Source organism: Pan paniscus, chromosome 13 (genome assembly GCF_029289425.2).
Source record: "Pan paniscus chromosome 13, NHGRI_mPanPan1-v2.0_pri, whole genome shotgun sequence".
Taxonomy (NCBI): domain Eukaryota; kingdom Metazoa; phylum Chordata; class Mammalia; order Primates; family Hominidae; genus Pan; species Pan paniscus.
In genome coordinates this window covers 119,325,847-119,351,903 of record NC_073262.2, presented here as the reverse complement: position 1 = coordinate 119,351,903, position 26,057 = coordinate 119,325,847, and the positions used below count along the sequence as shown (strand labels likewise).

At 45.5% G+C, this 26,057-nt stretch overlaps 1 long non-coding RNA gene across 3 annotated transcripts in view; it reads right to left on the bottom strand.

Moving 5' to 3' along the window:
- The window catches only part of LOC134728758 (uncharacterized), a 478,019-nt gene that overhangs the window by 448,971 nt on the left and 2,991 nt on the right, over positions 1 to 26,057 (bottom strand). For all 3 annotated transcript variants that reach the window (XR_010109540.1, XR_010109541.1, XR_010109539.1), the window contains exons 2-3: positions 11,815 to 11,867; positions 11,095 to 11,221 (exon numbers count right to left, since the gene is read on the bottom strand). This is a non-coding gene — a long non-coding RNA (uncharacterized LOC134728758). The remainder of the gene's footprint in view (positions 1 to 11,094; positions 11,222 to 11,814; positions 11,868 to 26,057) is intronic.

Here is a 26,057-nt window from a genome sequence, read left to right as displayed (position 1 = left end):
ACCTACACAGACTCCAAGGTGGACTCAAGCACAGAGAGTCCAGTGCATGAGGGCACCTTGCACCCAGGTCTCCTGTGCTGTGCCTGAGTCTCTTCTCATCGCTTACTCATTCTGAATCTGCATGAAAAGGTGCTTTTAGACACCAGATCAAGATGATCATGGGCTGGGGATCACAAGTCCTAGACTAGGTCCACAGAGGATAGGACAAGAGCCCACTGGATTTAGCTGGAGTGGGGTTAGAGGGCAGAAGGAATCCCTGACAACACAGGACAGCCAAGTCTGAAGTTGGTGTCCAAGACAGGGTGAAATATTTTGAGAGTCCTTCAGAGACAGGGGAAAGTCACTGTTATCCATTTATGTAAACTCCTCTTGGTCCCTCAGCATATATGTATTGAGTGACTACTACAGCATTCTGGTGTGTGCAAGGTCAGGTGTGTGCAAGGTCAGGTGTGTGGGCAGATGACCTGTGGGGCCTCTCACAAGCCCAAAGAGCCTGAACCTATGTGACATGGTCCTCAAAGAACCTCCTTCTAGAGCAGCTTGTTCATCAGTGAAGTGCCAGCCCTCAGGGACAGGAAGTGCCCAACAGAGAAAGTGACACAATCTCCCCACTCTGCTTCAGCAACAAGGATAACAATGACACCCCCATCGCTGAGTCATGGACGCTGGGCTACCTGGGCCCTCCATGGCTCATTTTGACCATCACCCTGCCCCTAAGAATAAGTAACACTTCCTTTCTCCCAGACAAGTGTGGGTCATTCTTGGAGCTTCCCCAGCCTCATTAATTCCACAGCCTCCTTTTTTCAAACTTCAGTGACCAGTGGCCCTTTCTGTTGTAAAGTTTTTTCTGAAGTCTGCCTTTATACCTCCCTGCTACTCTTTTTAAAGTTCTTTCTTAAGGTTAGTTTCGGTTATTCATCCTAAACAACTCTCTAGACACCTGGACGTTTTTGCACTGTTTATTGAAGAATACATTAAAAAAATTAAACAATTGGTCCTCCACAAATATGTACTGGGTATCAATTATATGCAAGAATCTATGGTAGCTTTAGGGAGAGGAACAAAGAGAAGGCAGAAGGGAGAGCAGTGGATCTGGAAACAGATCTAGGTTAGAAATGCTAGCTCTGATACTTGTCTCCATGAGAACAAATCCTGTTTCTCATGCCAGGTTTATTATCTGTGAAAAGGGATGAGGAACTCTTGCTCCATCTATCTCATTGGGCTGCTGTGAGGCTCAATAAAAATTAACAATAATCAGAGGCTTTACAAACTGTAAAATTCCATAGAAGTGTAAGTGAAATGCAACATGGTGCAGTAGAAAAATAACTTAAAACCACAGGTTAAGCAGGGCCCAAGGACTGACTATGTCATTTGCTTCCCTTGGGACTTTGGGAAAGTCATTTAACCTCAGTTTCCTTATCTGTAAAAATAGCTTTTGGTGAACATTGAGATGTTGCCTGCAGAAGCATCCATCATTGGCTGCTGGTACCTAACAGATCCTCAGTCTGTATTTGTTCATTCATTGACAGCCGACTAAGGGAGAGCTGTGCTTGCAAGTGGAAAAAGAAGAGATGCAGCAGCAGTGGTGAGCACCTTGGTCTGACCAGGCTTGAAGGGTCTGCCAAGGAGCAATGAGAAATGCAACTGGAAGGACTGTGAAGGAGGCGCGGGGGCGAGGGCAAATGCCAGACTAAGGAGTTTGCACCATAGAGAGTCATTCATGGGCATTAAGGAGCCATTGATGGTTTTAGAGCAGGGGAGTAACAGATGAAAAGTTCTCTGGGGGAAGTGGCTCCGGAATGGGGAATGCTCTGGAATTGTCAGGTTCCCCATTCCAGGGCTGCAAAGCTGGAATGGAATGTGGGCTTCAGAGGGTCAAGGCCTGACTAGCACCTCCTTTGACACAGCCAAACCAGAACAAAACCTGTTCAGACTTATGGAACTTAAGCCTTGTATTAGTCTTCTATGAGTGAATAACAAATTGCTTCAATAATTAGTGACTAAAAAGAAAATCAACACTTGTTATCTCACATATTCTATGGGTCAGAAATTTGGGAGTGCACTTGTTGGGTAGTTTGGACTCTGGGTCTCTCATGAAGTTACAGTCAAGATAGCAGCTGGGGCTGCAGTCACCTGAGGGCCTGACTAAGCTGGGATCTACTTTCCAAGATGGTTCACTCACAATTGGCCCATGGGTGCTGGCTGTTGGCAGGAGGCTTCAGAGACTCACCACTTGAACCCCTCCACAGGGCTGTTTGAAAGTCCTTAGGGCATGGCATCTAGACCCCAGGGCAAGTGTCCAAGAGAACAAGGCAAAAGCTACAATGTCTTTGCAACCCAGCCTCAGAAGACACACACCATCACTTTCCCGGTATCCCATTCATCACACTGACCCACCCTGATACAGTGTGGGAAGGGTCTCCATAGGAGAGTGATCAGGGTCATCGGAGCCTGGCTACCATGACAGGGAGAGTGTCATATTGAACGGAATGATCTTGGAATCAAATAGACCAGGGTTCAAATCTCAGGTCCTTGACTTACTCCTTGTATGACCTCAAGCAAGTTGCTTAAATGCTCAGTGTTTATAGAGTTTCTTCTTTATAAGACAGGAACAAATGTAATGGTGCCAGCATCATGGAAAGGTTGTAAAAAGTCAGCAAGATGACGCCCGCACATAGAGTGCCAGTCCAGCTCCAGCTACAGAGTCCATGCTCTTGTTTACTGGTATAATGGACAGGCAGGTTGAAAGAAGGCAATTCTAGATGCACAAACCATCCCTGTGGTCAATTGAAAAATGCCTCCCAAAGATGTCCATGTCCTAATCCTAGAAACTGTGAATACATTACCTTATATGGCAAAAGGGACTGTGCAGACGTAAACAAAGAATTTGGAGATGGGGAAATTGTCCTGGATTATCTGAATGGGCCCAGTGATATAAATACATAGGTCTTATGATAAGATAGTCAGGCACTGCATATAGAGAAAGGAAAGGGTGATGTGATGACAAACAGAGGCAGAGATTGGAGTGATGCAGCCATAAGCCAAGAAGCTAAGGTGTGCCAACAGCTAGAAACTGGAAGAGGAAAGGAATAGATTTTCCCCTGGAGCCTCCAGAAGAAACCAGCCCTGCAACACCCTGATTTTAGCCTCCCAAGGCTCATTTCTGACTTGTGACTTTCAGGACTATAAAAGAATAAATTTGTGCTGTTTTAATTCACTAACTTTGGAGTAACTTGGTATAGCAGCAAGAGGAAACTACTACAATCCTTCAAGGGTACCTAACTGACACCTGCAGCCTAGGGAGGTAGATGAATGGGAAAAGAAAGGATGGCAGAGGAGGAGGGATAGGTGCATGTTACTGAACTGCCTCCAGGGAAACCCATCACCCTCTTGCAAGGCAGAGTGAAAACTCTAATTCTGAAGGCTCTGGAGCTACCTAAGTGGGAGGAATGGGTTCAGAACCCAAAGATGGATGAGGACAGAAAGCAAAGGTTGACAGCTGTTTTGAAGTTGACTGGTCAGGCTTGTGGACTTAAAGTGCCTCTTGCTTTGCATGAAATAAAGCTGTGTTGGTGGGTTCCTGATGGCCTCAGTGGCCCTGCTCCAAGATGGGCATTCTGCAAACGTCTTTTGCAGAATTAGACTAGGAAAAACCATCTCCAGAAACCATGGGGAAGGGGAAAGAAGGAGGCTCTAATGAGGAGGGTACTGTAGACACTTGTAAAGAAAAACGCACAGGATTTAAAGGCAGAAAATTTTCTTTTGTCTCCAACTCTACCACTTGCTGCTTAGGGACACCGAAAAGGTTCATTTCACCTCTCCAGGTCTCAGTTTCTTCATCTGTCAAATGAGATTGTTTCGAGGATTACACAGGGGAACGCATACGGTATAGTCTACAGAACAGACATACAGTAAGCAGTTAATGTTAGCTATTATTATGGTGACCAATTTCATTTAGAGAGCAACTGTTAAGTGTTTACTATGCATAAGGCAGTGAAGATGCCAAGCGAGTAAGCACAGTCTCAACTTTTAATGCATTAATGGTCTAGTGGGGGACAGAGGCAGTTGCCTGTGGGGCCCTAGAGTGTGAAGTCCAGGACAGGCTGTAGAATTCTAAGACTTACAGGGCTCCCTGGTAGGTAAACAGAGGGCTACCACTGGAGCAAAACAGACTTCCACAGTCACTTTAAGCATACTAGCCAGACTAAAGAAGACAATCCAAGAAAGTCTGGTCTTAGCTCCCCTACACCACAATGTCCTCATCCATAAAAGAACAACTGTTCTATTGTTGGTGCAAACGTTTCAGTAAAACAATGCACATAGCAATGGCTCCATTAACATCAATTACCTTAATATTATGAGGAACCCAAGCTTTGGAATCATATATTAATAATTTTTCATTCCAACCCCTACCGTGAACCCGTACTGTACTTGCAAACTGTCCGACCTTGGGCATGTAGCTTAAATTCACTAAGTACGGCCAGGTGTGGTGGCTCATGCCTGTAATCCCAGAACTTTGAGGGGCCGAGCTGGGTGGATCACCTAAGGTCAGAAGTTTGAGACCAACCTGGCCAACATGATGAAACCCCGTCTCTAGTAAAAATACAAAAAATTAGCCAGGCGTGGTGGTGGGCGCCTGTAATCCCAGCTACTTGGGAGGCTGAGGCTGGAGAATCACTTGAATCCAGAAGGCAGAGGTTGCAGTGAGCCGAGATCATGCCATTGCACTCCAGCCTGGGCAACAAGAGTGAAACTCCATCTCAAAAAAAAAAAAAAAAATTCACTAAGTATCACCTAATTTTCCAGGAAATGGGAGTGATTATCCTTACTTGCAGAGTTGCTGTGAAGATGAGAAATATTCCATGTCGTGAGACTGGAACATCCTAGACTGTCAGTAAAAGACAGCTAATAGCACAGTGCTTGGCCGGGCCCACCTGCAGGGAGAAGTACCTCATATCAGATGGATGACACCAAAGAATCCCTCTGCTCTCCTGTGACCTGTGCTGCTCACCTGGGGGCCACTGCACAGGAATGATGGCAAAAGGTGAGAACTCAGCTCTAGGCATGGCTGATTGGATAGGGACAGGAGAGGAGTGATCGCCCAGCCAGGAGCTGCACCAGCCACAGGGCCCTCTGTTGCACGCACGGCCACCTCCATGCAGCCTCGCCAGTGGACCCGCTCTGGTTCAATGCAAAGGCAACACCTCTGCCTCCAGGGGCCATATCAACTGTTTACAGATGGAAGTTCTCCCTGGCACGGAATCTCAGTCCTTTCTGCTGCAGCAAACTCTTGAGTGGGACAAGAAGGCAGGAGTGTCCTGTTCACAGGCAAAACCCATGTGGTTTCCCACTATAGCAATAACAGAAGCTGATACCTATGCTCACCATGTGCCAGGAGCTATGCCGAGCAGCCTTCTTAAGGAGGTATATTACCATTGTACCCATTTGCCAGATGAGTAAACTGGGGGACAGAGAGAAATTGAGTAACTTGCTGCAGCTTACGCAGACAGTAAGCAGAGACTCAGGTTTCAAATATAGTCATCTGACTTTGAAGGCCCTGCCCCCTCACCACCAGGCCATGCAGGGACACTGTCCCTGGGACCCATGATACAAGGAAATTACCCTCATTGATGGCCATGGCTGCTCCCATGCCGAAAGGCAGCGGGTGCCCACCTGGAAATTCTGGGATTTTAAGAGGCTCCCTGCCTGGAGAGATCCAACCAGACTGCACTTGCCCCTGCAGGATCCTGGCCCTCCCCCTTCCTCCTTCAGGACCTTTCCCACGACATCCCCCAGGCCCTTTTAGGAGCTGGCTCCTGAGTCACTGCAGAAGGAAGACTGCCTCGACCACCTCCTTCCCCGCATCTCCAGGCCAGCCCTGTAGGAAAGGCTTCCTGGCTGAGGACACTAAAATGTTTCAAACACCTCACAAGCCCCTCCCAGGCAGGGAATTAAAACGAAAAGACAGAGAGGGAGGAGGAGCCATCTGAGAACTGAGTCTTCCGTCCAAACACCGTGCCAGCCTTACACATCCTGAGGGCTGGAGCCCAACAAGTTGCAACTCACCCAGGGTTCTTCCCTCCAGCTGCGTCCACTAATTATAAGGGAAAAGTTGAAAGGAAGCTTTCAAACTTTTCGTGATAGTGCAGTTTTCTCTTTTGCTCTTCTTTCTCTCTCCTCCAGTCTCCTTTTCCCGTTCCCTCTCCTTCTCTTCTCCTCTTCTGGTTCCTGGCGACAGGCTCCCCCAGACAAGTGCAGGAAAGGACTGTGCGCATTGAGCACAGCATGGTGTACTGCAAGGTCCTTCCAGAGGTCATGGAACTGAATCTCTGCCTCCTTACACAAAACCATTGCTCACCCCTTAGCACCCTTGAGAAGCAGGTGAACAAATGACTGGGACCTCTCCCTCTCATAACAGTCTTTAAAAGTTTACTTTAAAGTCTTTACAGTTTATTTCTCACTGTACCAAAAAAAAAATGCATATCCATAAAGATTCAAAGAAGACTCTTCAGATCATCCACTGTCGCAGAACACAAGATAAAACACTATCAGTGTTTTAATGTACGGTAAACTCTTGACATTCCCAAGGATTATATCTCAAGATCTTCATGAATCCCCAAATTTAAGAAAATGGGAATATCAGAGACAAACCCGAGAGCCTTTACGAAGAGGTTCTTAACTCTAAGTCTGATCTACATCAGCATAGGCTTAAGGAAGGGATGTCCTAGTTTGAGGCTGAGTTATGGGTGAAATGCCACCCACTTTACAGATGAGGAAACTGAGGCTAAAGGGGTATATGGTTTTGTCTGTGACCCTGAGCTAAATGAGAGTTCAAGGTGTGGCAAAAAGAAGAAAAATGCCTTGGCAGGGTCAGCAGGGGACCGGTTGGTGCCTGCACTGGCCAATAAATTGGAGGGACAGGGAAAACAGCAGAAATCCTGCCCTCCCATGTGCACTAACACGTTGAGTCCTCCCATTTGACCAGACCCAGCTTTTCCAGGAGCTGGAGTCAGGCACATTGTCTGGGTTTAGAGAATGAGATACTGGTGGGCTGAACAGCCTGCCCTGGCCCAGGAGGCCCCTCACTCACTGCGGTAAAGTGTGGGCTTCCAGGCATTAGAGCTGGGACCCAAATGTCTCCCAAGAAGGTAGCCAAGAAGCCAAGGAGCAGACGCTTACCCTGGATGCCACAGGAACCACTTGGTTCCAGAGGACACGTCCTACCAGGCAAACAGGAGAGCTTGCCAGAGCTGGAAACCTGGAACCAGCTTGCTTCCTCACCTCTGTCCCACACTTAACACTATTTAATATTGATCAAGTCTTCTGACAAACTAGCATCAAACAGTGGCAAATCTGTCCTGAACAAAAAGATTCAGACATCCCAGCCTGGCGATGGCACTTACACCGCTATTCCAGGGCAACCAGAGTGCTACGGGCAATCTCTTTTTTTTTTTTTTTTTTTTTTTTAAGACAGTCTCACTGTGTCACCAGGCTGTAGTACAGTGGCACAATCTCAGCTCACTGCGACCTCCGCCTCCCGGGTTCAAGCGATTCTCCTGCCTCAGCCTCCCAAGTAGCTGGGACTACAAGCGCGCAACACCAAGCCCAGCTGATTTTTGTATTTTTAGTAGAGACGGGGTTTCACTGTATTGACCAGGATGATCTCGATCTCTTGACCTCGTGATCCGCCCACCTCGGCCTCCCAAAATGCTGGGATTACAGGCATGAGCCACTGCTCCCGGCCTGGGCCATCTTTTGGAGTTTGCTGCAACCTGTGATGCCTGGCTCCAGGATCCAGCCAGGGGCTAACAGCCCTCACCTGCCACTCCCTTTGCACAGCCCGGAGCCAGCTGTGTGGAGTCTGCCATTCCTAGACCGGCGGAGGACTGATTCAACTCCTGCCAGAGTTCCCTGAGTCCTAGCCCCAAGCTTTTTCTCGCCGCGCCCACAAAGCCCTTGCTGGATACCCCTCTCTCATGCACTCAAACCTCTCTAAGATTTATTTTTCCCCACCACGCCTAAGCTCTTAGGGCTTCTGGCTTCATATTTTATCTCCTTGGTGGCTCGCCAGAGAGAAGAAAGAGGAGTGCAGGACAGCGATCTGAAATAATGACAGAAAGAAAGGGGGAAGATCACATATGACTCTAAGACTCCCAGCTAGCTCCTTCTTCCCAGTGACCTACTGGAGAAATTTAATTAAGAAGATCTATCGGTCAAGTTTCTGGAGGGCCTCTGGAATTCTCCAAGGATCTCCAAGGACTTGAGAAATGTTTTGAAATAGAAAATTAACAATTACGGAATCATTCAGAAAACAAAACAAAACAAACACTGAAATGACCTCTGGCCTAGATATTTCTATTTGCCTTGGTACCCCAAATGTCCTACATGCAGATGTGCGTGCATACCAGCTCCACGAAAACCTGAAGATGCCAGGGACTGGGCCCACCCAAGTGGAGTTGCCAGAGTTAACAAATAAAAATATAGCACACTCAATTAAATTTGAATTTTAGACAAATAATTTTTGCGGGCACCTGTAATCCTAGCTACTCAGGAGGCTGAGGCAGGAGAATCACTTGAACCTAGGAGGCAGAGGTCGCAGTGAGCTGAGATCGTGCCACTGCACTCCAGCCTGGGCAACAAGAGCAGAACTCTGTCTCAAATAATAATAATAATAACGTTTAATATAAATGTGTCTACTATGGAGTGGGACACATTTTTACTGCAATTTATTTGTTGTTTATCTGAAATTCAAATTTAACCGGACTCCCTAGATTTTATCAGGCTTCCCTAACCCTCAGGCATCTGCCTCTAGGTTCTCCACAGAGGTACTCTCACCTAGGCCCACATAAACATTCTATCCACTAATGTGAACCTCGATCCATTGTGAATTCTCCCTATTTGCATGTAGTCATCTAAAAATTACCCAGGGCTGGGGAGCTGGGGAGTAGTGCATTTTTTTCATGCCTCTTACCACCTGCCTGACCCCTGATCTCACTCAGGAATGTCATCCATGAGTCGAAATCTAGTCATCTAATTTTGGAGGCCCTGCCCCCTCACCAGGCCATGCAGAGACACTGTCCCTGGGACCTGTGGTGCAAGGAAATTGCCCTTATTGATGGCCATGGCCCATGCAATGCTGAAAGGAAGGAGGTGCCCACCTGGAAATTCTGGGGTTTTAAAAGGCTCCCTACCCGGAGAGATCCAACCAGACTGCACTTGCCCTTGAGTACTAGGAGTACTCAAACTCACCAAATGTCAAAGACCTTTGGCATCTCGGAAGGTTCTTAGCTCACCCATTCTAAATTCTCCCTCCACAGCAGTCCTGGCAGAGGAAGTTTGGGTTAAGAAAAAGGCTAAAAGTACAGGCTCGTGTAAAAAGTTTAATTTCCAGATGCTAGAGAAAATCAAAGAAGTGGCTTAGATTGCTTTTTCTGGTTTCTAAGGTAACATCACAGAGATGTCCAGGTCAGTGGGGGTGCTGTCATAGCAGCTCTCTTGCTAAAGGGCCAGAGGAGTGTTTTGTGCCTGTTGTGAATGGTCCCGACCCTGTACTCCATAGAGACAGACCATGGCCCTGGAGCCAGGGTCTCAGGACATCTCTTATTCTTTTCCTGGCACTCAGCCTGGAGAGCTGGGCATCCGCCAAGTGGGTGGGCTGTCTCTTCCAATAGAGAAGAGAAAAGATCTCCCGAGTCTCTGGTAGGACTCCTTGAAACATCTCCCTTGGGGCTTTTCCCTTGGTCGGCATGTGTGAACAAGACTCCCTCATGTTTCTGACTCACTCTGAAATGAGTTCTGCCCAGAGCTCGGGTCTCTAGCTGGCAGCTTGGCAATGAGCCTGGGATAGTGGGGAAAGGAGGCATTCTTCCCAGGTTTCCAAAGCTGACTTGCCTCAGAGACGCAAGCCCCCAGCCAGCCTTCTTCTAGGCTTCTATTTCCAGGTTGGGAGAATGGGTTCACTGAGCCAGCCAGATATTGTGGGAAGGAACAAAGAGATGCTGTCTGTGAACGTATGGTGAATTCTCAAAAAAATAGGGCTGAGATCCAAAACATCAGGCATCTTGCAAAGGTAAGATATAGTTTAAAACTTTCAAAACAGATTTTATGTCTCCAGAATCTCTCCCTTGAGAAATTCAGAGTCTGATCTCTGGTCTCCTTGAAACCAATCAATTAAAAAAAAAATTGAGCTACAAGGCTTCCAAAGGGGGGGGGCGGAAGGCCAGGTGCAGTGGCTCACGCATATAATCCCAGCACGTTGGGAGGCCAAGGTGGGCAGATCACCTGAGGTCAGGAGTTCGAGACCAGCCTGGCCAACATGGCAAAACCCAGTCTCTACTAAAAATACAAAAATTAGCTGGGTGTGGTGGCAGGCGCCTGTAATCCCAGCTACTCAGGAGGCTGAGGCAGGAGAATCGCTTGAACCCAGGAGGCCAAGTTTGTATTGAACCGAGATCACACCATTGCACTACAGCCTGGGCAACAAGAGCGAAACTCCATCTCAAAAAAGAAGAAGAACAATGAGAAGAAGAGTTCAAACTGCAGCAAGAGGAACATTGTTGGACGCTGCAGGAGTTTCCTAAGCATGAAACTTGTCTAGCTTGAAAACTGATGGAAGAATGAACTCCTGTCGTGCAGCACCTTGCAGAGTTGACATTCCATGAAGACACAGAATGCCCAAACCCTTCGAGGTGAGAGAAGAAGAGGACTTCTGTGACAGCCAAGCAGCACTCACTATCAGAAAATCCATGGCGGTGTTCTCATAAAGGCTCTTTGGGTTGCAAGGAACAGAAACCCCCTCCAACTAGTTCAAGGGAATAGAGGGGTGGTTGAAAAGGTACCAGGAATGTCATGGGAAAATGGGGAAGATGTCATGGGTCCCTGGAACGGGAGAACCAAAAGCCTTTGTGATCCAGGGCCATTGTCTCCTGATTCCATCCTCCTCACCTGCTGCTATTCGTTCATCTTATCCTTCTTCCAATATTCCATCCTCCTAAGGCTTCTCATCTCCCATGACTGCCCGTAACTGATCCTTCCTCCTGTGTGCCTTTCATTCTTTCATTTATGAAAGAGAGAATCAAATTGTCCCAGACTCACCCGTGGGTGGATTCCGATGGGATCAGGTGTCCTGCCTTGAGCAGTCACTGTGATGGGGCAGGAGGCGTTCAAAGCACTGAGGCTCGCTCCCCGTGAACAGAGGCAGGACAGGCAATTATCACTAGGCCTGGTACAGAAGGAAAGGGGAATACATTAAGAGGAGAAGCCAAGGCTATCTTAAAAAGAGAGAACACTCTTTGCTATCCACAGTGAATGTGAAGAGTTGGAACTTCAGGTCGAAAGCCCGTTTACTTATTGAACAGTATGCTTAAGAATGTTATGTATATTATCCTGTTTTGCATTCCCACCATTGTGGGTTAAATTATTTCCGTTTTACAAGTGAGGAGCACCGAAGCTCAAAATGGCACACACCAAGGTCACTCAGCTGAGGGAGGCATCGTGGTCCAACTCAGTTTTGTGTGACTCCCAGCCGGTATGTTTTCGGACAGAGTCAGACTCTGAACAAGGGTGTCCCTCTGAAACTTGAGTCAAATGAGATGCAGACAATTAAAGTCAAGCTACTCTCCAAATCACACTACATGAGGAAGAATGGGATGGGAGAGGAAGGCCAGGGGGAGGTAAATGGATTTTTCTTTCTGAGAAATAGGAAGGATGTAGGGGTAGAAAGATGGAAGATGTGTGGCCTGTCTGAGAACTCTGGGGGGTGAGGCACGGGGTGGCAAAGAAAAATGAAATCCAAGGCCATAGAAAAGTACATACTTTAAAGGAGTGGGTTTTTCTGTTGTTGTTCTTTGTTCCTGTACCAGAAGTGCCTATTAAAAAAAAACAAAAAAACTCTGCTGTTACTCCAGCAACGAACAGAGCCAGAGCCCTGCAAGGCCTTTGCCAGGTCAAGAGCTTTTTCTATTCCCACTACCCCCCAACATTTCTATTGTCAAGGAGGAAGAGCCGAGGCCGCCGAGACACACCACTCAGAAGACTCAGCAGAAACCCGGACCTTGCTTGAACTAGAAGGGAAGTTAAAGACAGGTATAGGGAGGTGGGTGGGGTGAGGGGGATACTACGGGCTCTGCCCAGTGATACCTGAAGACAGTGACTGAGGCAGAGACCAAAATCAAGCCCTGACGTGGATCTATATGGAAAGTAAAAGCACAGGGAACAGAGAAAAATGCTCAAAGCTAAAAGAGACACACACACACACACACACACACACACACACACACACACACTCCCAGAGACCCAGAAACAGACACACACACAAAGCGAGAAACATGGGCCAGAGAAAGAAAGGAGGGCTGCCTTGTTTATTCTCGTGAAAGACATCTGGATTTCTCAGTGAGGTCTCCACTTGGGTCCTTCCCTCATTTTCCAGCTGGACTGGCTGGTGGAATGCTGGCTGCAGAGGTGCCGTGAGTCAGCACCAGATCCTAGCTTAGTCCCGCTGCCCCTCTGCTCTGCCCTGTGCCAGACCACACAGCCTTCCGCCCCTTCCTGCCAAGCATGGCTCAGCTCCCTGTCCAGGTAACACACTTCAAAGGCACTGGGGTGAGATGGGGCAGGCTGGGCCAGCCTCAGGATGGGAGGAGTTTCCAAAAGGCCCCAGCCCAAACACTCCTCATCAATTTTCTAGAATGTCTTCCCTCCGCCACTCCCTGCCCCACTTCCCTGACACTTTGAATAACCCCTGGAAGTTAGAACTGGAGAACTCAGTTTTTCACTGGGGCTGTCAGCCTCTTCTGCACTGTGAGTCTGTGCAGTTTTAGTATTGTAGGGTTGGCCAGATGTCAGCCAGTGTCGAAGCACAGCCCTGTAATAACACAATCGGTATGTTCTTCCCTGAAGCTGGTCATGCTCTCTGGGAGAGTCAAAAAGACAAGGGGGTGCTTAAATGGCTAAGAAAAATAGGACATCTATTAAGGTGTGTGTACTATAGAGATGCCCCTGGGAGTGAGTCTTAATCCCCAGCCCCCAGGCTGGTTGCCTGCATCTCTCTGAAGATAATACCTGTATGCGCTTTGTACTAACTGTATGTGTCCAGTCTTCCACAGAAAACCGTAAAGATCTCTGCAATCAGGAAACATACTCAACTTTGTGTTCCTGGTAACACAAAATAAAGCACAGTGCCTGGTGCTGAAGTACTCTCATGAAACATCAGCTGACTTGGATTCATTTGCTGGTGGCTTCTTCTGACTTTTTAAAAATACAACAGAACTTTAGAACCATGAAAACAACTTAATGTTTCTTCCTCTTGTAAGTCCTTTCTCTCTTGTCAATTAGGTTCATGCTTGAGATCTAGCACTGATCCAAGGACTCAGAGCCTAAGGATGATGTATGACCCATATGTCATCTTGGACATGTAACTTAGCCTCTATAACAACATCCAGTAAAACTTTTTGCATTTATGGGAATAGTCTATATTTGCACTGTCCAATACAGTAGCCACTAGGCACATGTGGCTATAGAGCCCTTGAAATATAGGTTGCAGTGAGCCGAGATCACGCTGCTGCACTCCAGCCTGGGTGACAAAGCAAGACTCCATCTTATAAAAAAAAAATAAAATAAAAAGCAATGGATCTGAATAGACATCTCTCCAAAGAAGATATACAAATGGCCAATTAGTACATAGAAAGATGCTTAATATCATTAGTCATCAGGCAAATCAAAACGACAATGGATACCACTTGATACCCAGTAGGATGATTATAATCAAAGAGTCAGATAATAATAAGTGTTGACAAGACTGTGGACAATTGGGACTCTCATACATTGCCCCAGAGAATGGAAAAAGATGCAGCTACTTTGGAAAACAGCCGGTCATTTCCTCAAAAAGTTAAGCATAGAGTTACCATATGACCCAGCAATCTCAATTCTAGGTACATCACCCAAGAGAAATAAAAACATGTGTTCACACAAAAAAAACTTGCATACAAGTGTTCATAGAAGCATTATTCTTAATAGCCAAAAACTAGAAACAACTAAAATGTCCATCGACTGATAAATGAATAAACAAACTATGGTATATCCATACCTTGGAATATTATTCAGCCATAAAAAAGAATGAAGTACTGATACATGCTGAAACATGGTTGAACCTTGAAACCATTATACTAAGTGAAAGAAGCCAGCCACAAAAGACCACTTATTATATGATTCCATTTATATGAAACATCCAGAATAGGCAAATCTATAGACAGAAAGTAGATGAGTAGTTGCTTAGGGGTAGGGGATGTTGGGGAGATTATAGAGTAATAGCTAAATGGCTCAGGGTTTCTTTCAAGGTGGTAAAATATTTTTAAATTAATTGTGGTGATAGTTTCACAGCTCTATGAATATACTAAAAATCATTGAATTGTACCCTTTAAATGGTTGAATTGTATGGTGTGTGAATAATTATATTTCAATAAAGCTGTTACTAAAAAGGTACCCCAGATTTCTCAACTAGCATTGATCCTGCTCACATTTCCCAATGGGCTTTAACCAGGCCGCATCTTTCTCTTCCTGTTGCTGTCGCAACGTATGGCAAAGAGAGACCAACCTGCTTATAGCCAATGCCTGTGGCAGAGCCCCATCCGTGTAAGTCTAGAAAAGAGATGGAAGCTTTACTCATGTTTCTTTGGGCCTGCTGGGTAATTGGACTTGGGTTAGGAGTTGGGGGCACTGGCTACTACCCCAGGAGTTCAGGGGGAAATTCACTCTACAGTAGTTGGGTGCCTGCTCTGAATCGGGCCACCTGAGTCAACCTCCTCACTCCTGAGCTCACTGCAGTGCTGCCGGGGTGGTGGCAGGAGGTAGGGTAAGTAGTTCTTACTCTGGGGACAGGGACCACTCTGAGAATCTGAACCTTGGGCATAAATGGCCATCCTGCTAAACAGTGAGGCTGAAAGCATGGAGTTCCTAAGCATGGCCCACACCTCCCAGGAGCTGGTGGGAAAGGAGTGTGCTGAGGCGTGTGAGATCACCATGCTCCTGCCAGCCACCTCTCTCTGAAATCTGGTTGGAGAGATGGCTTGGCCAGCCCTGGAGCTGGGCAGCAACTTGCTCTAAGAGGAGACTCTCAGTCACCTGAGTCAGCCTTCTCATCCTTGAGCTCACTGCAGTGCTGCCCAGGTGGTGGCAGGAGGTAGGGTAAGGCAGGGATGCGGGCTCCCTGCCTCCTGCTTCCAAACCACCTCTCTTCTTTCCCATCCTGCATGCCAGGCACAGAGCTGGCAGAAGCAGGGTGAAGGCACTGAGGAGCAAGTTTGATCTGATTTCCAGGCCTCCATCTGCCTTAACCAATCTCTGCAATGCTGGCACTCTGTGATCAAGTTAAGCCACTACCAAGAAAACTCGAGAAATATAACTGCACACTTCTCTGGGACTCAGGATAAGCAACTTCCTGGCAATCTCAAGAGTCTGCCATCCTACCCAGTTTATCCCAGCTGTTTCACACACTCATTTCTCTCCATAGGTTCCAGTCTCTTCCCACCTTGACATGATGACAAGCTCTTGACTTCCTTCACCATGGTCAAATCAAACAGGTGCCCTTCATCCCTCCTTCCTTCCTGGAATCACCTCTCTGCCTTCATTGCCTGCACAGAAACCAAGCCCCTCCACCCACACCAAAAAGTATCTACTCCAGCTGTCTTCCTATGTCCACTCCCTGCCTTCGCCTCTTGTCTCCCTTGTCACCAGCTTCTCCACTTCCTCCTCTATTTTGCAGAAAACCAGGGTTTTCCTAGGGCCATTGTACTAGTCAGAGTTCTCCAGAGAAGCAAGACCAATAGGATGGATGAATGGTTGGGTGGTTGGTTGGATGAATGGATGGATGGATGGATGGATGGATGGATGGATGGATGGATGGATTGATTGATTGATTGCTAATACATAGATATACAGATACATAGAGAAATACATAGATACACAGATGAAAGGAAATTTTTTTATTGGATTGGTTCATGCAATTATGGAGCCTAGGAAAGCCAATAGTGTAATTCAGTTTGAGTCCCAAGGCCTAAGAACAAGCGGAGCCTCTGGTGTAACTCCCAGTCCAAAGGCCTGAGAATTGGAGGGGATTGGGGGTGAGATTCAGGGGAACTTTGAACCAGGAGCTCTGATGTCCAAGGGCAGGAGAAAATGGATGTCCCAGCTCAGGAAAAGACAGAGCCAGTTCACCCAATCGTCCTTGCCTTTTTATTCTATTTGGGCCCTCAATGAATTGGCTGATGCCAGCCCATGTTGGTAAGGGTGAATCTGCTTTACTCAGTTCACTGACTGAAATGCTGGTCTGTTCCAGAAACACCCTCACAGACACACCCAGAAATAATGTTTTACCAGCTGTCTGGGTGTCCCTTAACCCAGTTAAGTTGACACATAAGTTAACCAGCACAGTCATCAATCTAGCCACTACCTCTCTCTTCCCTCTTCCAAGAACGATCTCTTAGACTGACTGGTTGGTCTGTACTGATGACTCCATGTGGTGGCTCTCATCGACTTCTACTCTCGGCAACCCACCACCCTTTCCCTTAATTCAGGCTTCAGTGGCAGTTCTTTATCATGCGAAACCAACCATGGCTTCCCCAGGCAGGCAGGTTGGCATGGTTAAGTGTGGAGACTGCCAGCTCAAACTTCCTGAGCTCGTAGCCCAACTCTTCTATCTAGTAGCTGTGTGGTCTTGGGCTTGTTTTTTAAGCCATTCAGTGCCTCCAGTCTCAATTATAAAGTAAGTTAATAAATGTGCTTTCCCTTATAAGGCTGTAGTGAAGATTAAGTAAAATAATGCATGTCAGGTGGCTCGCATGTAAGAAGGCTTCTATGAATGTTGGCTAATGGTGTTATTATGGTGATTTTCTTCTTTCTCTTAGAGCATTCCTAGTTCAAGAAGGCAGAGACTGATGCCTCAGTTGCTCCTTTTATTTCCAGACTGTTCTTTCTCTGTTCCTCTTTTCCTCTCAAGCAATAACTCGGGCTCTTCTCCTAAGCTCAGACCAGGTGCTGTCTTCTGCCCAGTGATTCTCTGTGGGAGGTCATGTTCATATTGCCACAGTTTTGCGGATGATCCCTAGATAGGTACCACCAGCCCCACTTGTTCCAGTCCTGTGGGCTCCCCTATACTCAGGACGCTTCACCTGGATGTGCCCTCTCCACCCCCTTTTCTCCACCTCTTGCTTCACTGCTTTCTCTGCCCAGATCATCTGCCCCCAACCCCATCCTCTTGTATGTCCAGACTCTGGAACCTCACCTGCATCCTCCACTGACCCACTTTCCCCAAACACTCACTCCTATAGATCACCAAATTTTCTTCTCCAATAGAGAGAGGAATCACCCCCTCCCTACTTACTAGTCAGGAAATGCAGGTGAGTGTTCAGGGTGTAAGAAGAAAGATGCCCCATAAACATAATACTGTGCCTGGACTGAAGGGCCATGTTTTCATTCTATTTTAAAATCCAGTCAATGGGAATGGGGGGAGCAGATGGAGCTGTGTATATGGGACAGGGTGGCCATGGAGTAATGGGAGAGCCATCTTTTGTGTCTGTTTGAAATTCTCTACAATGAAATGATTTGTGTTAATATAATTAAATAACCAGTCAAATCTTTGGGAATAAAGAAGGTGGGGGAGGGTGAGCCAATGCTGTTTTCAGAGACCCAAATGGTGACAACAGGCAAAAAGTGAATTGCAACTGTCCCCCTTAAACCCACATCTCCCAGTCCCCAGCCAGCCAGTATCCTTCCTGTTTCTTTCTAGGGCAGTGTGCATAGGTAACCTCTGTTTTACAGCTGTGAGAAAAAGGTAGGTAGGTGGATAAATACATATGTACACAGATGATGACAGTTAATCAGTAATGATTAGTGTGTCTGCAGTTTTCAGTCATTTCTGTTTTGGGGGAGTAGGAGATGGGGTCCAGAGACCACTCCAGAGAAGCTTAGCATATGACAGTTTATCTCAGGATTTCTAGAATACAGAGTGTTTTCTCCCTGTATTTCATATTCCGGGTTCTGCCTGAGTCCAAGATTTTACAACTCCCTATGTGTTTGCAGGCCAGAAACCATCTGATGCAGGTGACCAAATCTTTGGGGCCTTTACTGGTGGTGCCTCATTTAAACTTTGACTTTGAATCTCTAGGGTCAATATTGACCTCATTTATTTCTTCCCAGACTATTGAGTAGAATTAAGTCCCATTCATTCCAGACTCCCAGCCCTGGCCCATATCAACCCCTAGGAAACGCCCCAAGTGGACTCCAGCTCTCTCCAACACAGGCATCTCTCCCCACCCCCTACTCTCCCAGGCCCTTTCCCATCTGGTTGGGTTTCTAACTGGTTGCAGACAGCAAGTGATTAGGGAGGATTTAGTAATTATCAACAAAGAAAATTAAAATTTGTTTGGTTTTTTTTTTTGCCTTTAATACTTTAGCAACGTAAAAAAGATAACAAGAAAGAGAAGGTGGCTATTGAGTAATCAAAAGAAAAAATAGAAAGAGGAAAGGAGGAAAGAAATAGACTTCATTCATTTACTCACAAATATTTGAGCATCTACTATATGTCGGTTGCTCTTGTAGGCCCTGGGCAATGCAACGGTGAACACAGCCGTCAAACTGCCTGCTTTCATGGCACTTTTTTCTAGGCAAAATTAAGGCCTAGAAGGACAATGAGAAGAGAGATGCAGATCTGAAAATTTTGTGTATAAAAATATTCACAGAGGCCAGGTGTGGTGGCTCACACCCGTAATCCCAGCACTTTGGGAGGCCAAGGCAGGTGGATCATCTGAAGTCAGGAGTTCGAGACCAGCCTGGCCAACATGGTGAAGCCCTTTTTCTACTAAAATACAAAAATTAGCTGGGTGTGGTGGCAGGTGCCTGTAATCCCAGCTACTCAGGAGGCTGAGGCAGGATAACCGCTTGAACCCGGGAGGTGGAGGTTGCAGTAAGCCGAGATCGTGTCATTGCACTCCAGCCTGGGTGACAAGAGGGAGACTGTCTCAAAAACAAAACAAAACAAAACAAAAAAACCAAAAGGTAATTTAAAAAGACATTGTGAATAATAATTACCACTTGAGTGTGTTATGGATTGAATTGTGTCCCCCAAAATTCATATGTTCAGTCTGAACCTCCAGTACCTCCAAATGTGCCCCTATTTGGAAATAGGGTCCTTGCACATATAATTAGTTAAGATGAGGTCATACTGGAGTCGAGTGGACCCTTAATCCAAAATGGCTGGTGTCCTTCTAAAAAGGGAAAATTTGGACACAGATACACCACAGGGAGAAAACAATATGAAGATGGAAGTCTGCCACAAACTAACGACCTACTAGAAGCTGAGAGAGAAGCCTGGAATAGATTCTTCCAGAAGTGGTGCCTTCAGAGGAAGCACGGCCCTGTTGATAGCTTGATCTTGGACTTCTAGCCTCCAGGACTGTGAGACAACAAGTTTCTGTTGTTTAAGTCATTCCATTTGTAGTACTTTGTTAAGGCAGCTTTAGCAAACTAATATACTTTGTAGTAGGTGCTGTGCTAAGTGATTTACATAGATGATCTTATTTAGTCCTCACAACACCCCACTGATACGTACCATAATCCACTTTACAGAAGAATAAATTGAACCAGAAAAAGTTATGCAACTTGCTCAAGGATGAGCTGCTTTAATAAAAATAAACGTGATATTCAACATTTGGGTCTCAGAGAAACCCACCCTCCACATTTAATCTATGCCAATTGGGTAAATCCCACATCTCTGTCCACTCAGTCTTTTTTTTTTTTTTTTTGAGAGAGAGTTTCGCTGTTGTTGCCCAACCCGGAGTGCAATAGTGCGCTCCCGGCTCACTGCAATCTCCACCTCCCAGGTTCAAGCGATTCTCCTGCCTCAGTCTCCTGAGTAGCTGGGATTTCAGGCACTTGCCACCACGCCTGGCTACTTTTTTGTATTTTTAGTAGAAACAGGGTTTCACCATGTTAACCAGGCTGGTCTTGAACTCCTGACCTCAGAAGATCCACCCGCCTAGGCCTCCCAAAGCGTTGGGATTACAGGCGTGAGCCACTGTGCCCAGCCTGGTCTTTCAATCCTTGCTTTAAATAGATGTTCTCTTGGTTGGCTTGTGGTTAAGATGCTTTTGTTCTCTGCTTGGTAATTGAATTGGTGCATTAACCTGTTGTAAGTCTACACAAGGAGAAGGACCTATTAAGTCATGATGTTTATGCTGCAAACAGTATCTCCTCCTTCCTCATTCACCAACAAATTGGTAGCCAACTCTCCTGGCCCCATGACATCTCTGTATGTAGCTTCCAATATACCCCCCATCACACATACACACATGAGCCATAATACTAGAGACTGTTCATGTTGTTTATATTTAAAGTGTGGTTTTGTCCAAGATTTGTCATTTGGTTGTGTGTAGATTTTTTGTCCCAGCTGGTCAAGTGTGTCTGGCCTAGAAAGGAGCTCTCAGAGGATAAGTCCTGAGTCTATTTAAAACCCAATAATTGCCTAGTTAAACTGAGTGACTTCACAGCCTTGCCAGCAGACCAAAAGTTGGAACAGAATCTCTGCAGATCAGCTTCCTGGAGTTCTAGTCAGCTCAAGAGTCTGTGAAACTGTGAACCCAGCTTTCGGTTCATGGTCAAGTGTCTGTGTTCCTTGTATTGATGAGGAGGTAACTCCTTGGGCCTGGACCAAAGAAGCAGTCGCTGAATACCATTTATGCTCTCCTTGACTACAGAGCCATCTTGGATGAGAGTGAAAAAGACAGTGAAGGAGTACACCAGTATTTCTCAAACTGGAGTGATCTAGAGATATATTCTATGCTAATTGTTTTGCAATATATGTGTGTATGTGTCATTTTGCTAATAATCTTGAAAATAAACATATTTTAGGTCATCTGGATGACCACCTAATTCAGCTCTAGAAGACTTTTTTCATTTTCTAAGGCATAGAAGCCAAGTAACACCACTTTCATTGTCATTTGCTGATGAGCTGAAGAGCAGAAGCAGACATGGTCCTGAGATAATGTGTGGAAGCTGAGTGAAGGCTGAGCGACATGGTGCCATGTTACAAAAAGTGAAGATTTGGCAGTACCGTTTTGTTTTGTCAGTAATTTAAGGACTTTTCATGGGGAATCTTGATTATACTCAATTTTTGTATTTCAAGATGACTTTAAAACTAACCACTATGCAAGACATGACTCCATTGTTGTTTTTAAAAAAAAAAAAAAAAAAGTAGTGGGAGAGTTAAATCATCAAACAAAATATCAAATGTGCATGCCAAGCTCAAAAAAACTTGCACTGTCACAGTTAAACCATAATCACATGAGTAGTGATTTATTTTCAGCAAAACATCAACCAAACACCAATCAACACACAAATTAATGTCGTCATTTTGCACTTTGTTGAGTTTGTAACTTTAGTTGGGTTTATTTACATATTAGTTGGATTTTACAGTGAGGTTAGCATACAGAGCATACACCTTAAAATGTTTGTACATATTTAAGTTACATTACAATTAACATATTTTAAGTCCAACAATAGGGCTCTATTGGAATTTTTGTAAAGAGTTTATAAGCTACGTTTGCAATATACAGGATTGACCAGACTAGTATATAAAAGAACATAATAGAAACACATCAACATAGACATTACCAACAGTCAGGCAAAACGATGCAAAGATAAACTCAGGCGTTTAGGAAGATGTTGGAAGACGCTGGAATAATTCAGGGGTGGTAAATATTTTTCTTTCTTTTTGTTTTTTTAAGACAGGGTCAAACTCTGTCACCCAAGATGGAGTGCAGTGGCGCAATCACGGCTCACTGCAGCCTTGACCTCCCTAGGCTTGGGTGATCCTCCCACCCCAGCCTCCTGAGCAGCTGGGACTACAGGCGTGGGCTACCATGCCCAGCTAATTTTTGTATTTTTTGTAGAGACAGCGTTTTACCATGTTGCCTAGGCTGGTCTTGAACTCCTGGCCTCAGGTGATCTCCCCACCTCGGCTTCTCAAAGTGCTGAGATAATAGGCAAGAGCCACCACACTCAATGTTTTTCAATTAAAAATAATGTATTAAGTGCCTTCTGTGCTAGAAACTTTACTAAGGGCTCATGACCAAAAGGTAAGGATAGGAGGAAAACCAAGATGAATAAAACCTGGGGCCCTTCAAGATCCTCAGTTTAATGGGGAAGATGGGACTACAGCAGGTAATATTGATTAAGCACTAACAAGATTTACATGGACTGCCTCACTCAAGTCCCACGACAACCCTTTGAAGCAGACAATATTTTCCCCCTATTTTACTGAAGAAGACACAGAGGATCCCAGGGGCACCAGCAAGATGCACTTAGGAAATCACACACAAGAGTCAGCAAAATCTTCCAAAGTAGATGTGATTTCATCCAGGTTTTTAATGACAATTAGCAGCTCACCAGTTAGCAGTGAAGAAGAAAAGTGTTCCTGTCAGAATGAAGAGTTTGTGCACAGGTGTGGAGGCATGGAAAAGCTTGATTTCTCTAAGGAAAGAAGGGCATAGGGGTTTAGATTGACCCAGCTGGGAACACGGCCAGAGGCAGCTGCTTTAAATGTTTCAGGACTATCCCTTAGCCCCAGTAATGGATCAAATCACGTCACTGGACCCATGCTTTCCACACTAGTAGAAAAGCAGTGTTTACTGCTAGTTTAGATATGAAGTTTAGCTCTTCCAACCAGGGCCATTGCATAGAGCTGTGCAGATTGTGTACTACACAGCAAGAACCCCGTTTAAGTGGTGCTATTCACAGAGCATAGACAGGTACATTCATTATGACAATTTCCTGGAAGAGGCAGTAAAGTTTCCTGTCCTAACAGAATCTGTATTTTATAACAATATTCTGATGAATAGAAGTAAAGTATCTTGAGGAAGGTCATCTTTTCCTAATTCACACAAATTTACCCTCTGCACTAACAGTGGTAAGCTAGCTCTTACCACTTCTCCCTCCCAAACTGTGTGAAATCTCAGCTGCTAACCATGCACTGTGATTTTACTTGGCCTTTTCACGGTTCATATGAATCATATTAAACCTGCTTCAAGTAGTTAACACTCTCTCTCTCTCTCTCCTCTTTTTCCATGTGATTCCATTTTTTCTACCTACCCTATCTCTCTCCCACCTAGATCTGGTGCTACCAACACTGTCTCTAAGTCACAGCAGATCACTTTTCCTGGTTAATCTCATTTTCCAAAATTGAAATAGCTTCTGAGCGGTCCATTGTAGGAACATGCCAGATCCCATGATCCAAGAAGACAGAAGGGCTCCAACCAGAAACAGTATTTATGGAGCCTGCCCTGCTCTGCCCTATCTGTCTGGAACTGCTCCAGAAGCCTCCTTAACATCAATTCGTGCAGCTATTAACTTATATGCAGCTCACATCGGGATATAAATCACTCTGCGTCACAGCTGGCTCCGGCTCCTTTAACAGCCAGCCTCAGGGTCAATTTAGACTCTAGTTAAATTGCCACCACTGCAAGCACCACTACAAAATTAACTCTAAAGTAGCACATGGTTTTACCCTCAAAAATCACTATAATTCTGTTCTATGAGAAACTACACATAAAACCTAGAAAAATATTGTGCAGAAAGGATACAGAGCTATTTCAGGACAGTGACTACCTCTGTCCAGGGAAGAGGATGCAGGGATGGCATGCATGGGAGGTGAGCTGTTATCTGTCCCACTCTACTTCTCTTTTAACAAAATCTTCAGCTGGGCGCGGTGGCTCATGACTGTAATCCCAGCACTTTGGGAGGCCAAGGTGGGTGGATCACGAGGTCAGGATTTCAAGACCAGCCTGGCCAACATGGTGAAACCCTGTCTGTACTAAAAATACAAAAATTAGCCAAGCACAGTGGTGCGCACCTGTAGTCCCAACTACTAGGGATGTTGAGGCAGAAGAATCGCTTGAACCTGGGAGGTGGAGGTAGCAGTGAACCAAGACCGTGCCACTGCACTCCAGCCTGGGAGACAGAGCAAGACTCCATCTCAAAAATAAAAAAAAATAAAAATCTTCAACAACAACGGCAAAAAGTGAACATGTGTCAAATAAGTGTAGGGAGTGGAGGGCACATGCTCTATTATCTTCTGTTCTTTGAATGTTTGAAATGTGCCATAATTACCGTTTTTTAATTTAACGGGGAATTTTTATGAATTGTGGCTGAAGATCATTTCTGATTATTCCTCAGAGAAGGTTTAGGACACCCTTTGATGAACCCAAAGTCATCAAGTTCCTACCCTGGCCATACCTTTTCTCCAAAGAAAAGTAATCATGAACACAGCATCTGGTGGGACACAGAGGGTTTTGCACCTCAGGCTGGCCTGGTGCTGTTGGGGCAACAGTGCAGTGCTGATGCTGGGGTGGCCTATAAGTGGACCCACAGGGTGTCCGTACCTGTCCTTCCATCCATGCTTTTTCTTCCCCCGTTCCCCCATCCCCGTTGTTAAACACTTCTACCAGTATCTGCTTCTTTCCCTTCGTGAAAGGAGGCGTGTTTCTAATGATGTATCTATCCTGCCACCTAGCCTTCAGCAATATCACTGCAACAAAGTTGCCTCACGCTGCTCTTTAACACAGACTTCAGTCTTGCTGAACCTCCCAGAGCTAGGGAAGGACCTGAACAAGGGGGCACTTTCTTTATTGAACATCACTGTACCTTAGTTTGGGACCAGGACAACATGGCCGCAGCATTAGTATTCTTGATGTGTGTTGGCCTCTGGGAGAGACTGAAGTCAATGTCATGAGGTCTTTAAAAATTGAATAAATTATATAAATAAGCCTGTCTGAGAGTGGTGAGAGTGACACAGAAAAGAGAATGAAGACAAGATCCTTAGCTAACATTTTTCCATTCTAACCAGTAGAATCCACAATACTTTGTGTCCTACTAAAAAGTCTAGCTTTCCCAAACTGTGTTATCAGGCATCATCCTTGAAAATCACTTAGAAACTCACAGGAAATGACCACAGGTAAGGAATCTGAAGCTTTATAAAATAAAAACACTATCTATCCTTTGAAAAGTTATCCAGATAAAAGAGCATAAATCTTTCACTCCGTTGCATTTCTTGAAAGTTGGTTTTGATAAGCAGTTAATCTTTTAAAGGAAAGAGGAGGGGTGATCTCCAGGGCAACGGGACACAAGTGGTTGATATTTAAATACTACTTCCCCGAAAAAGATGCAGTTGACAGGTATAGAAGCTAGTCTATGCCAGAGTTGGGAAGCCCATGACAGCGAAAGCAAGCCGGCAGCAAAGGGGGGTCTCTAGGAAGGGAACATTTGTATCTGGCAGGAATTAATGATCCCCTCCCAATTACCCTGGTTGATGCAAACTATTTTTTTTTCTACAAGCAATTTTCTAAAGGTGATTGTGAACAGATCTAGACCTCCAGAATGGAGGGAAGGGGAAAATGGAATCAAATAAGGCTCATAGGCATCCTCCATAATCCCGTATCCTGCAGTAACAACACCAACACCTTCCCACTCCACTGTCATATGTTAATTATGGACTCGGAAACAACACCCATCTGGCCAGTCCTCCATCTTTGGATGAAATTACTATAGACAATCCCAGGCTACTGAGAATTCTTCTTTCTCTCATGCCCTCTCGAGAAGCCTATCCCAGGGTCTCTTGGACAACAGCTCCAGTGTCTGAATCCCTTATAACCTAAGCCCATTTCTAAGTGGAGATAAAGAGTGGCTGCTTAGCACACCAACATGGCACATGTATACATATGTAACAAACCTGCGCATTGTGCACATGTACCCTAGAACTTAAAGTATAAAAAAAAAAAGAATGGCTGCTTAACATTTACAGTCTTGCAGAGTAACCTCTCTCCATGGCCCCTGTACTGCTCTGCCCCAGGGTCCAGCTCCCACCACATTCTCCTCCTCCCTTCTCTCTACCCTTTTTATCTTTTCTGTGAGTGATCCCCCCTCCTTTTACCTGTCTTCACATATTGTATTATCCAGCCATTGGAAGTCGGCTACACAAAAAGAGGTGTCACTAGAGGCCATCTCTCTCAGAATAC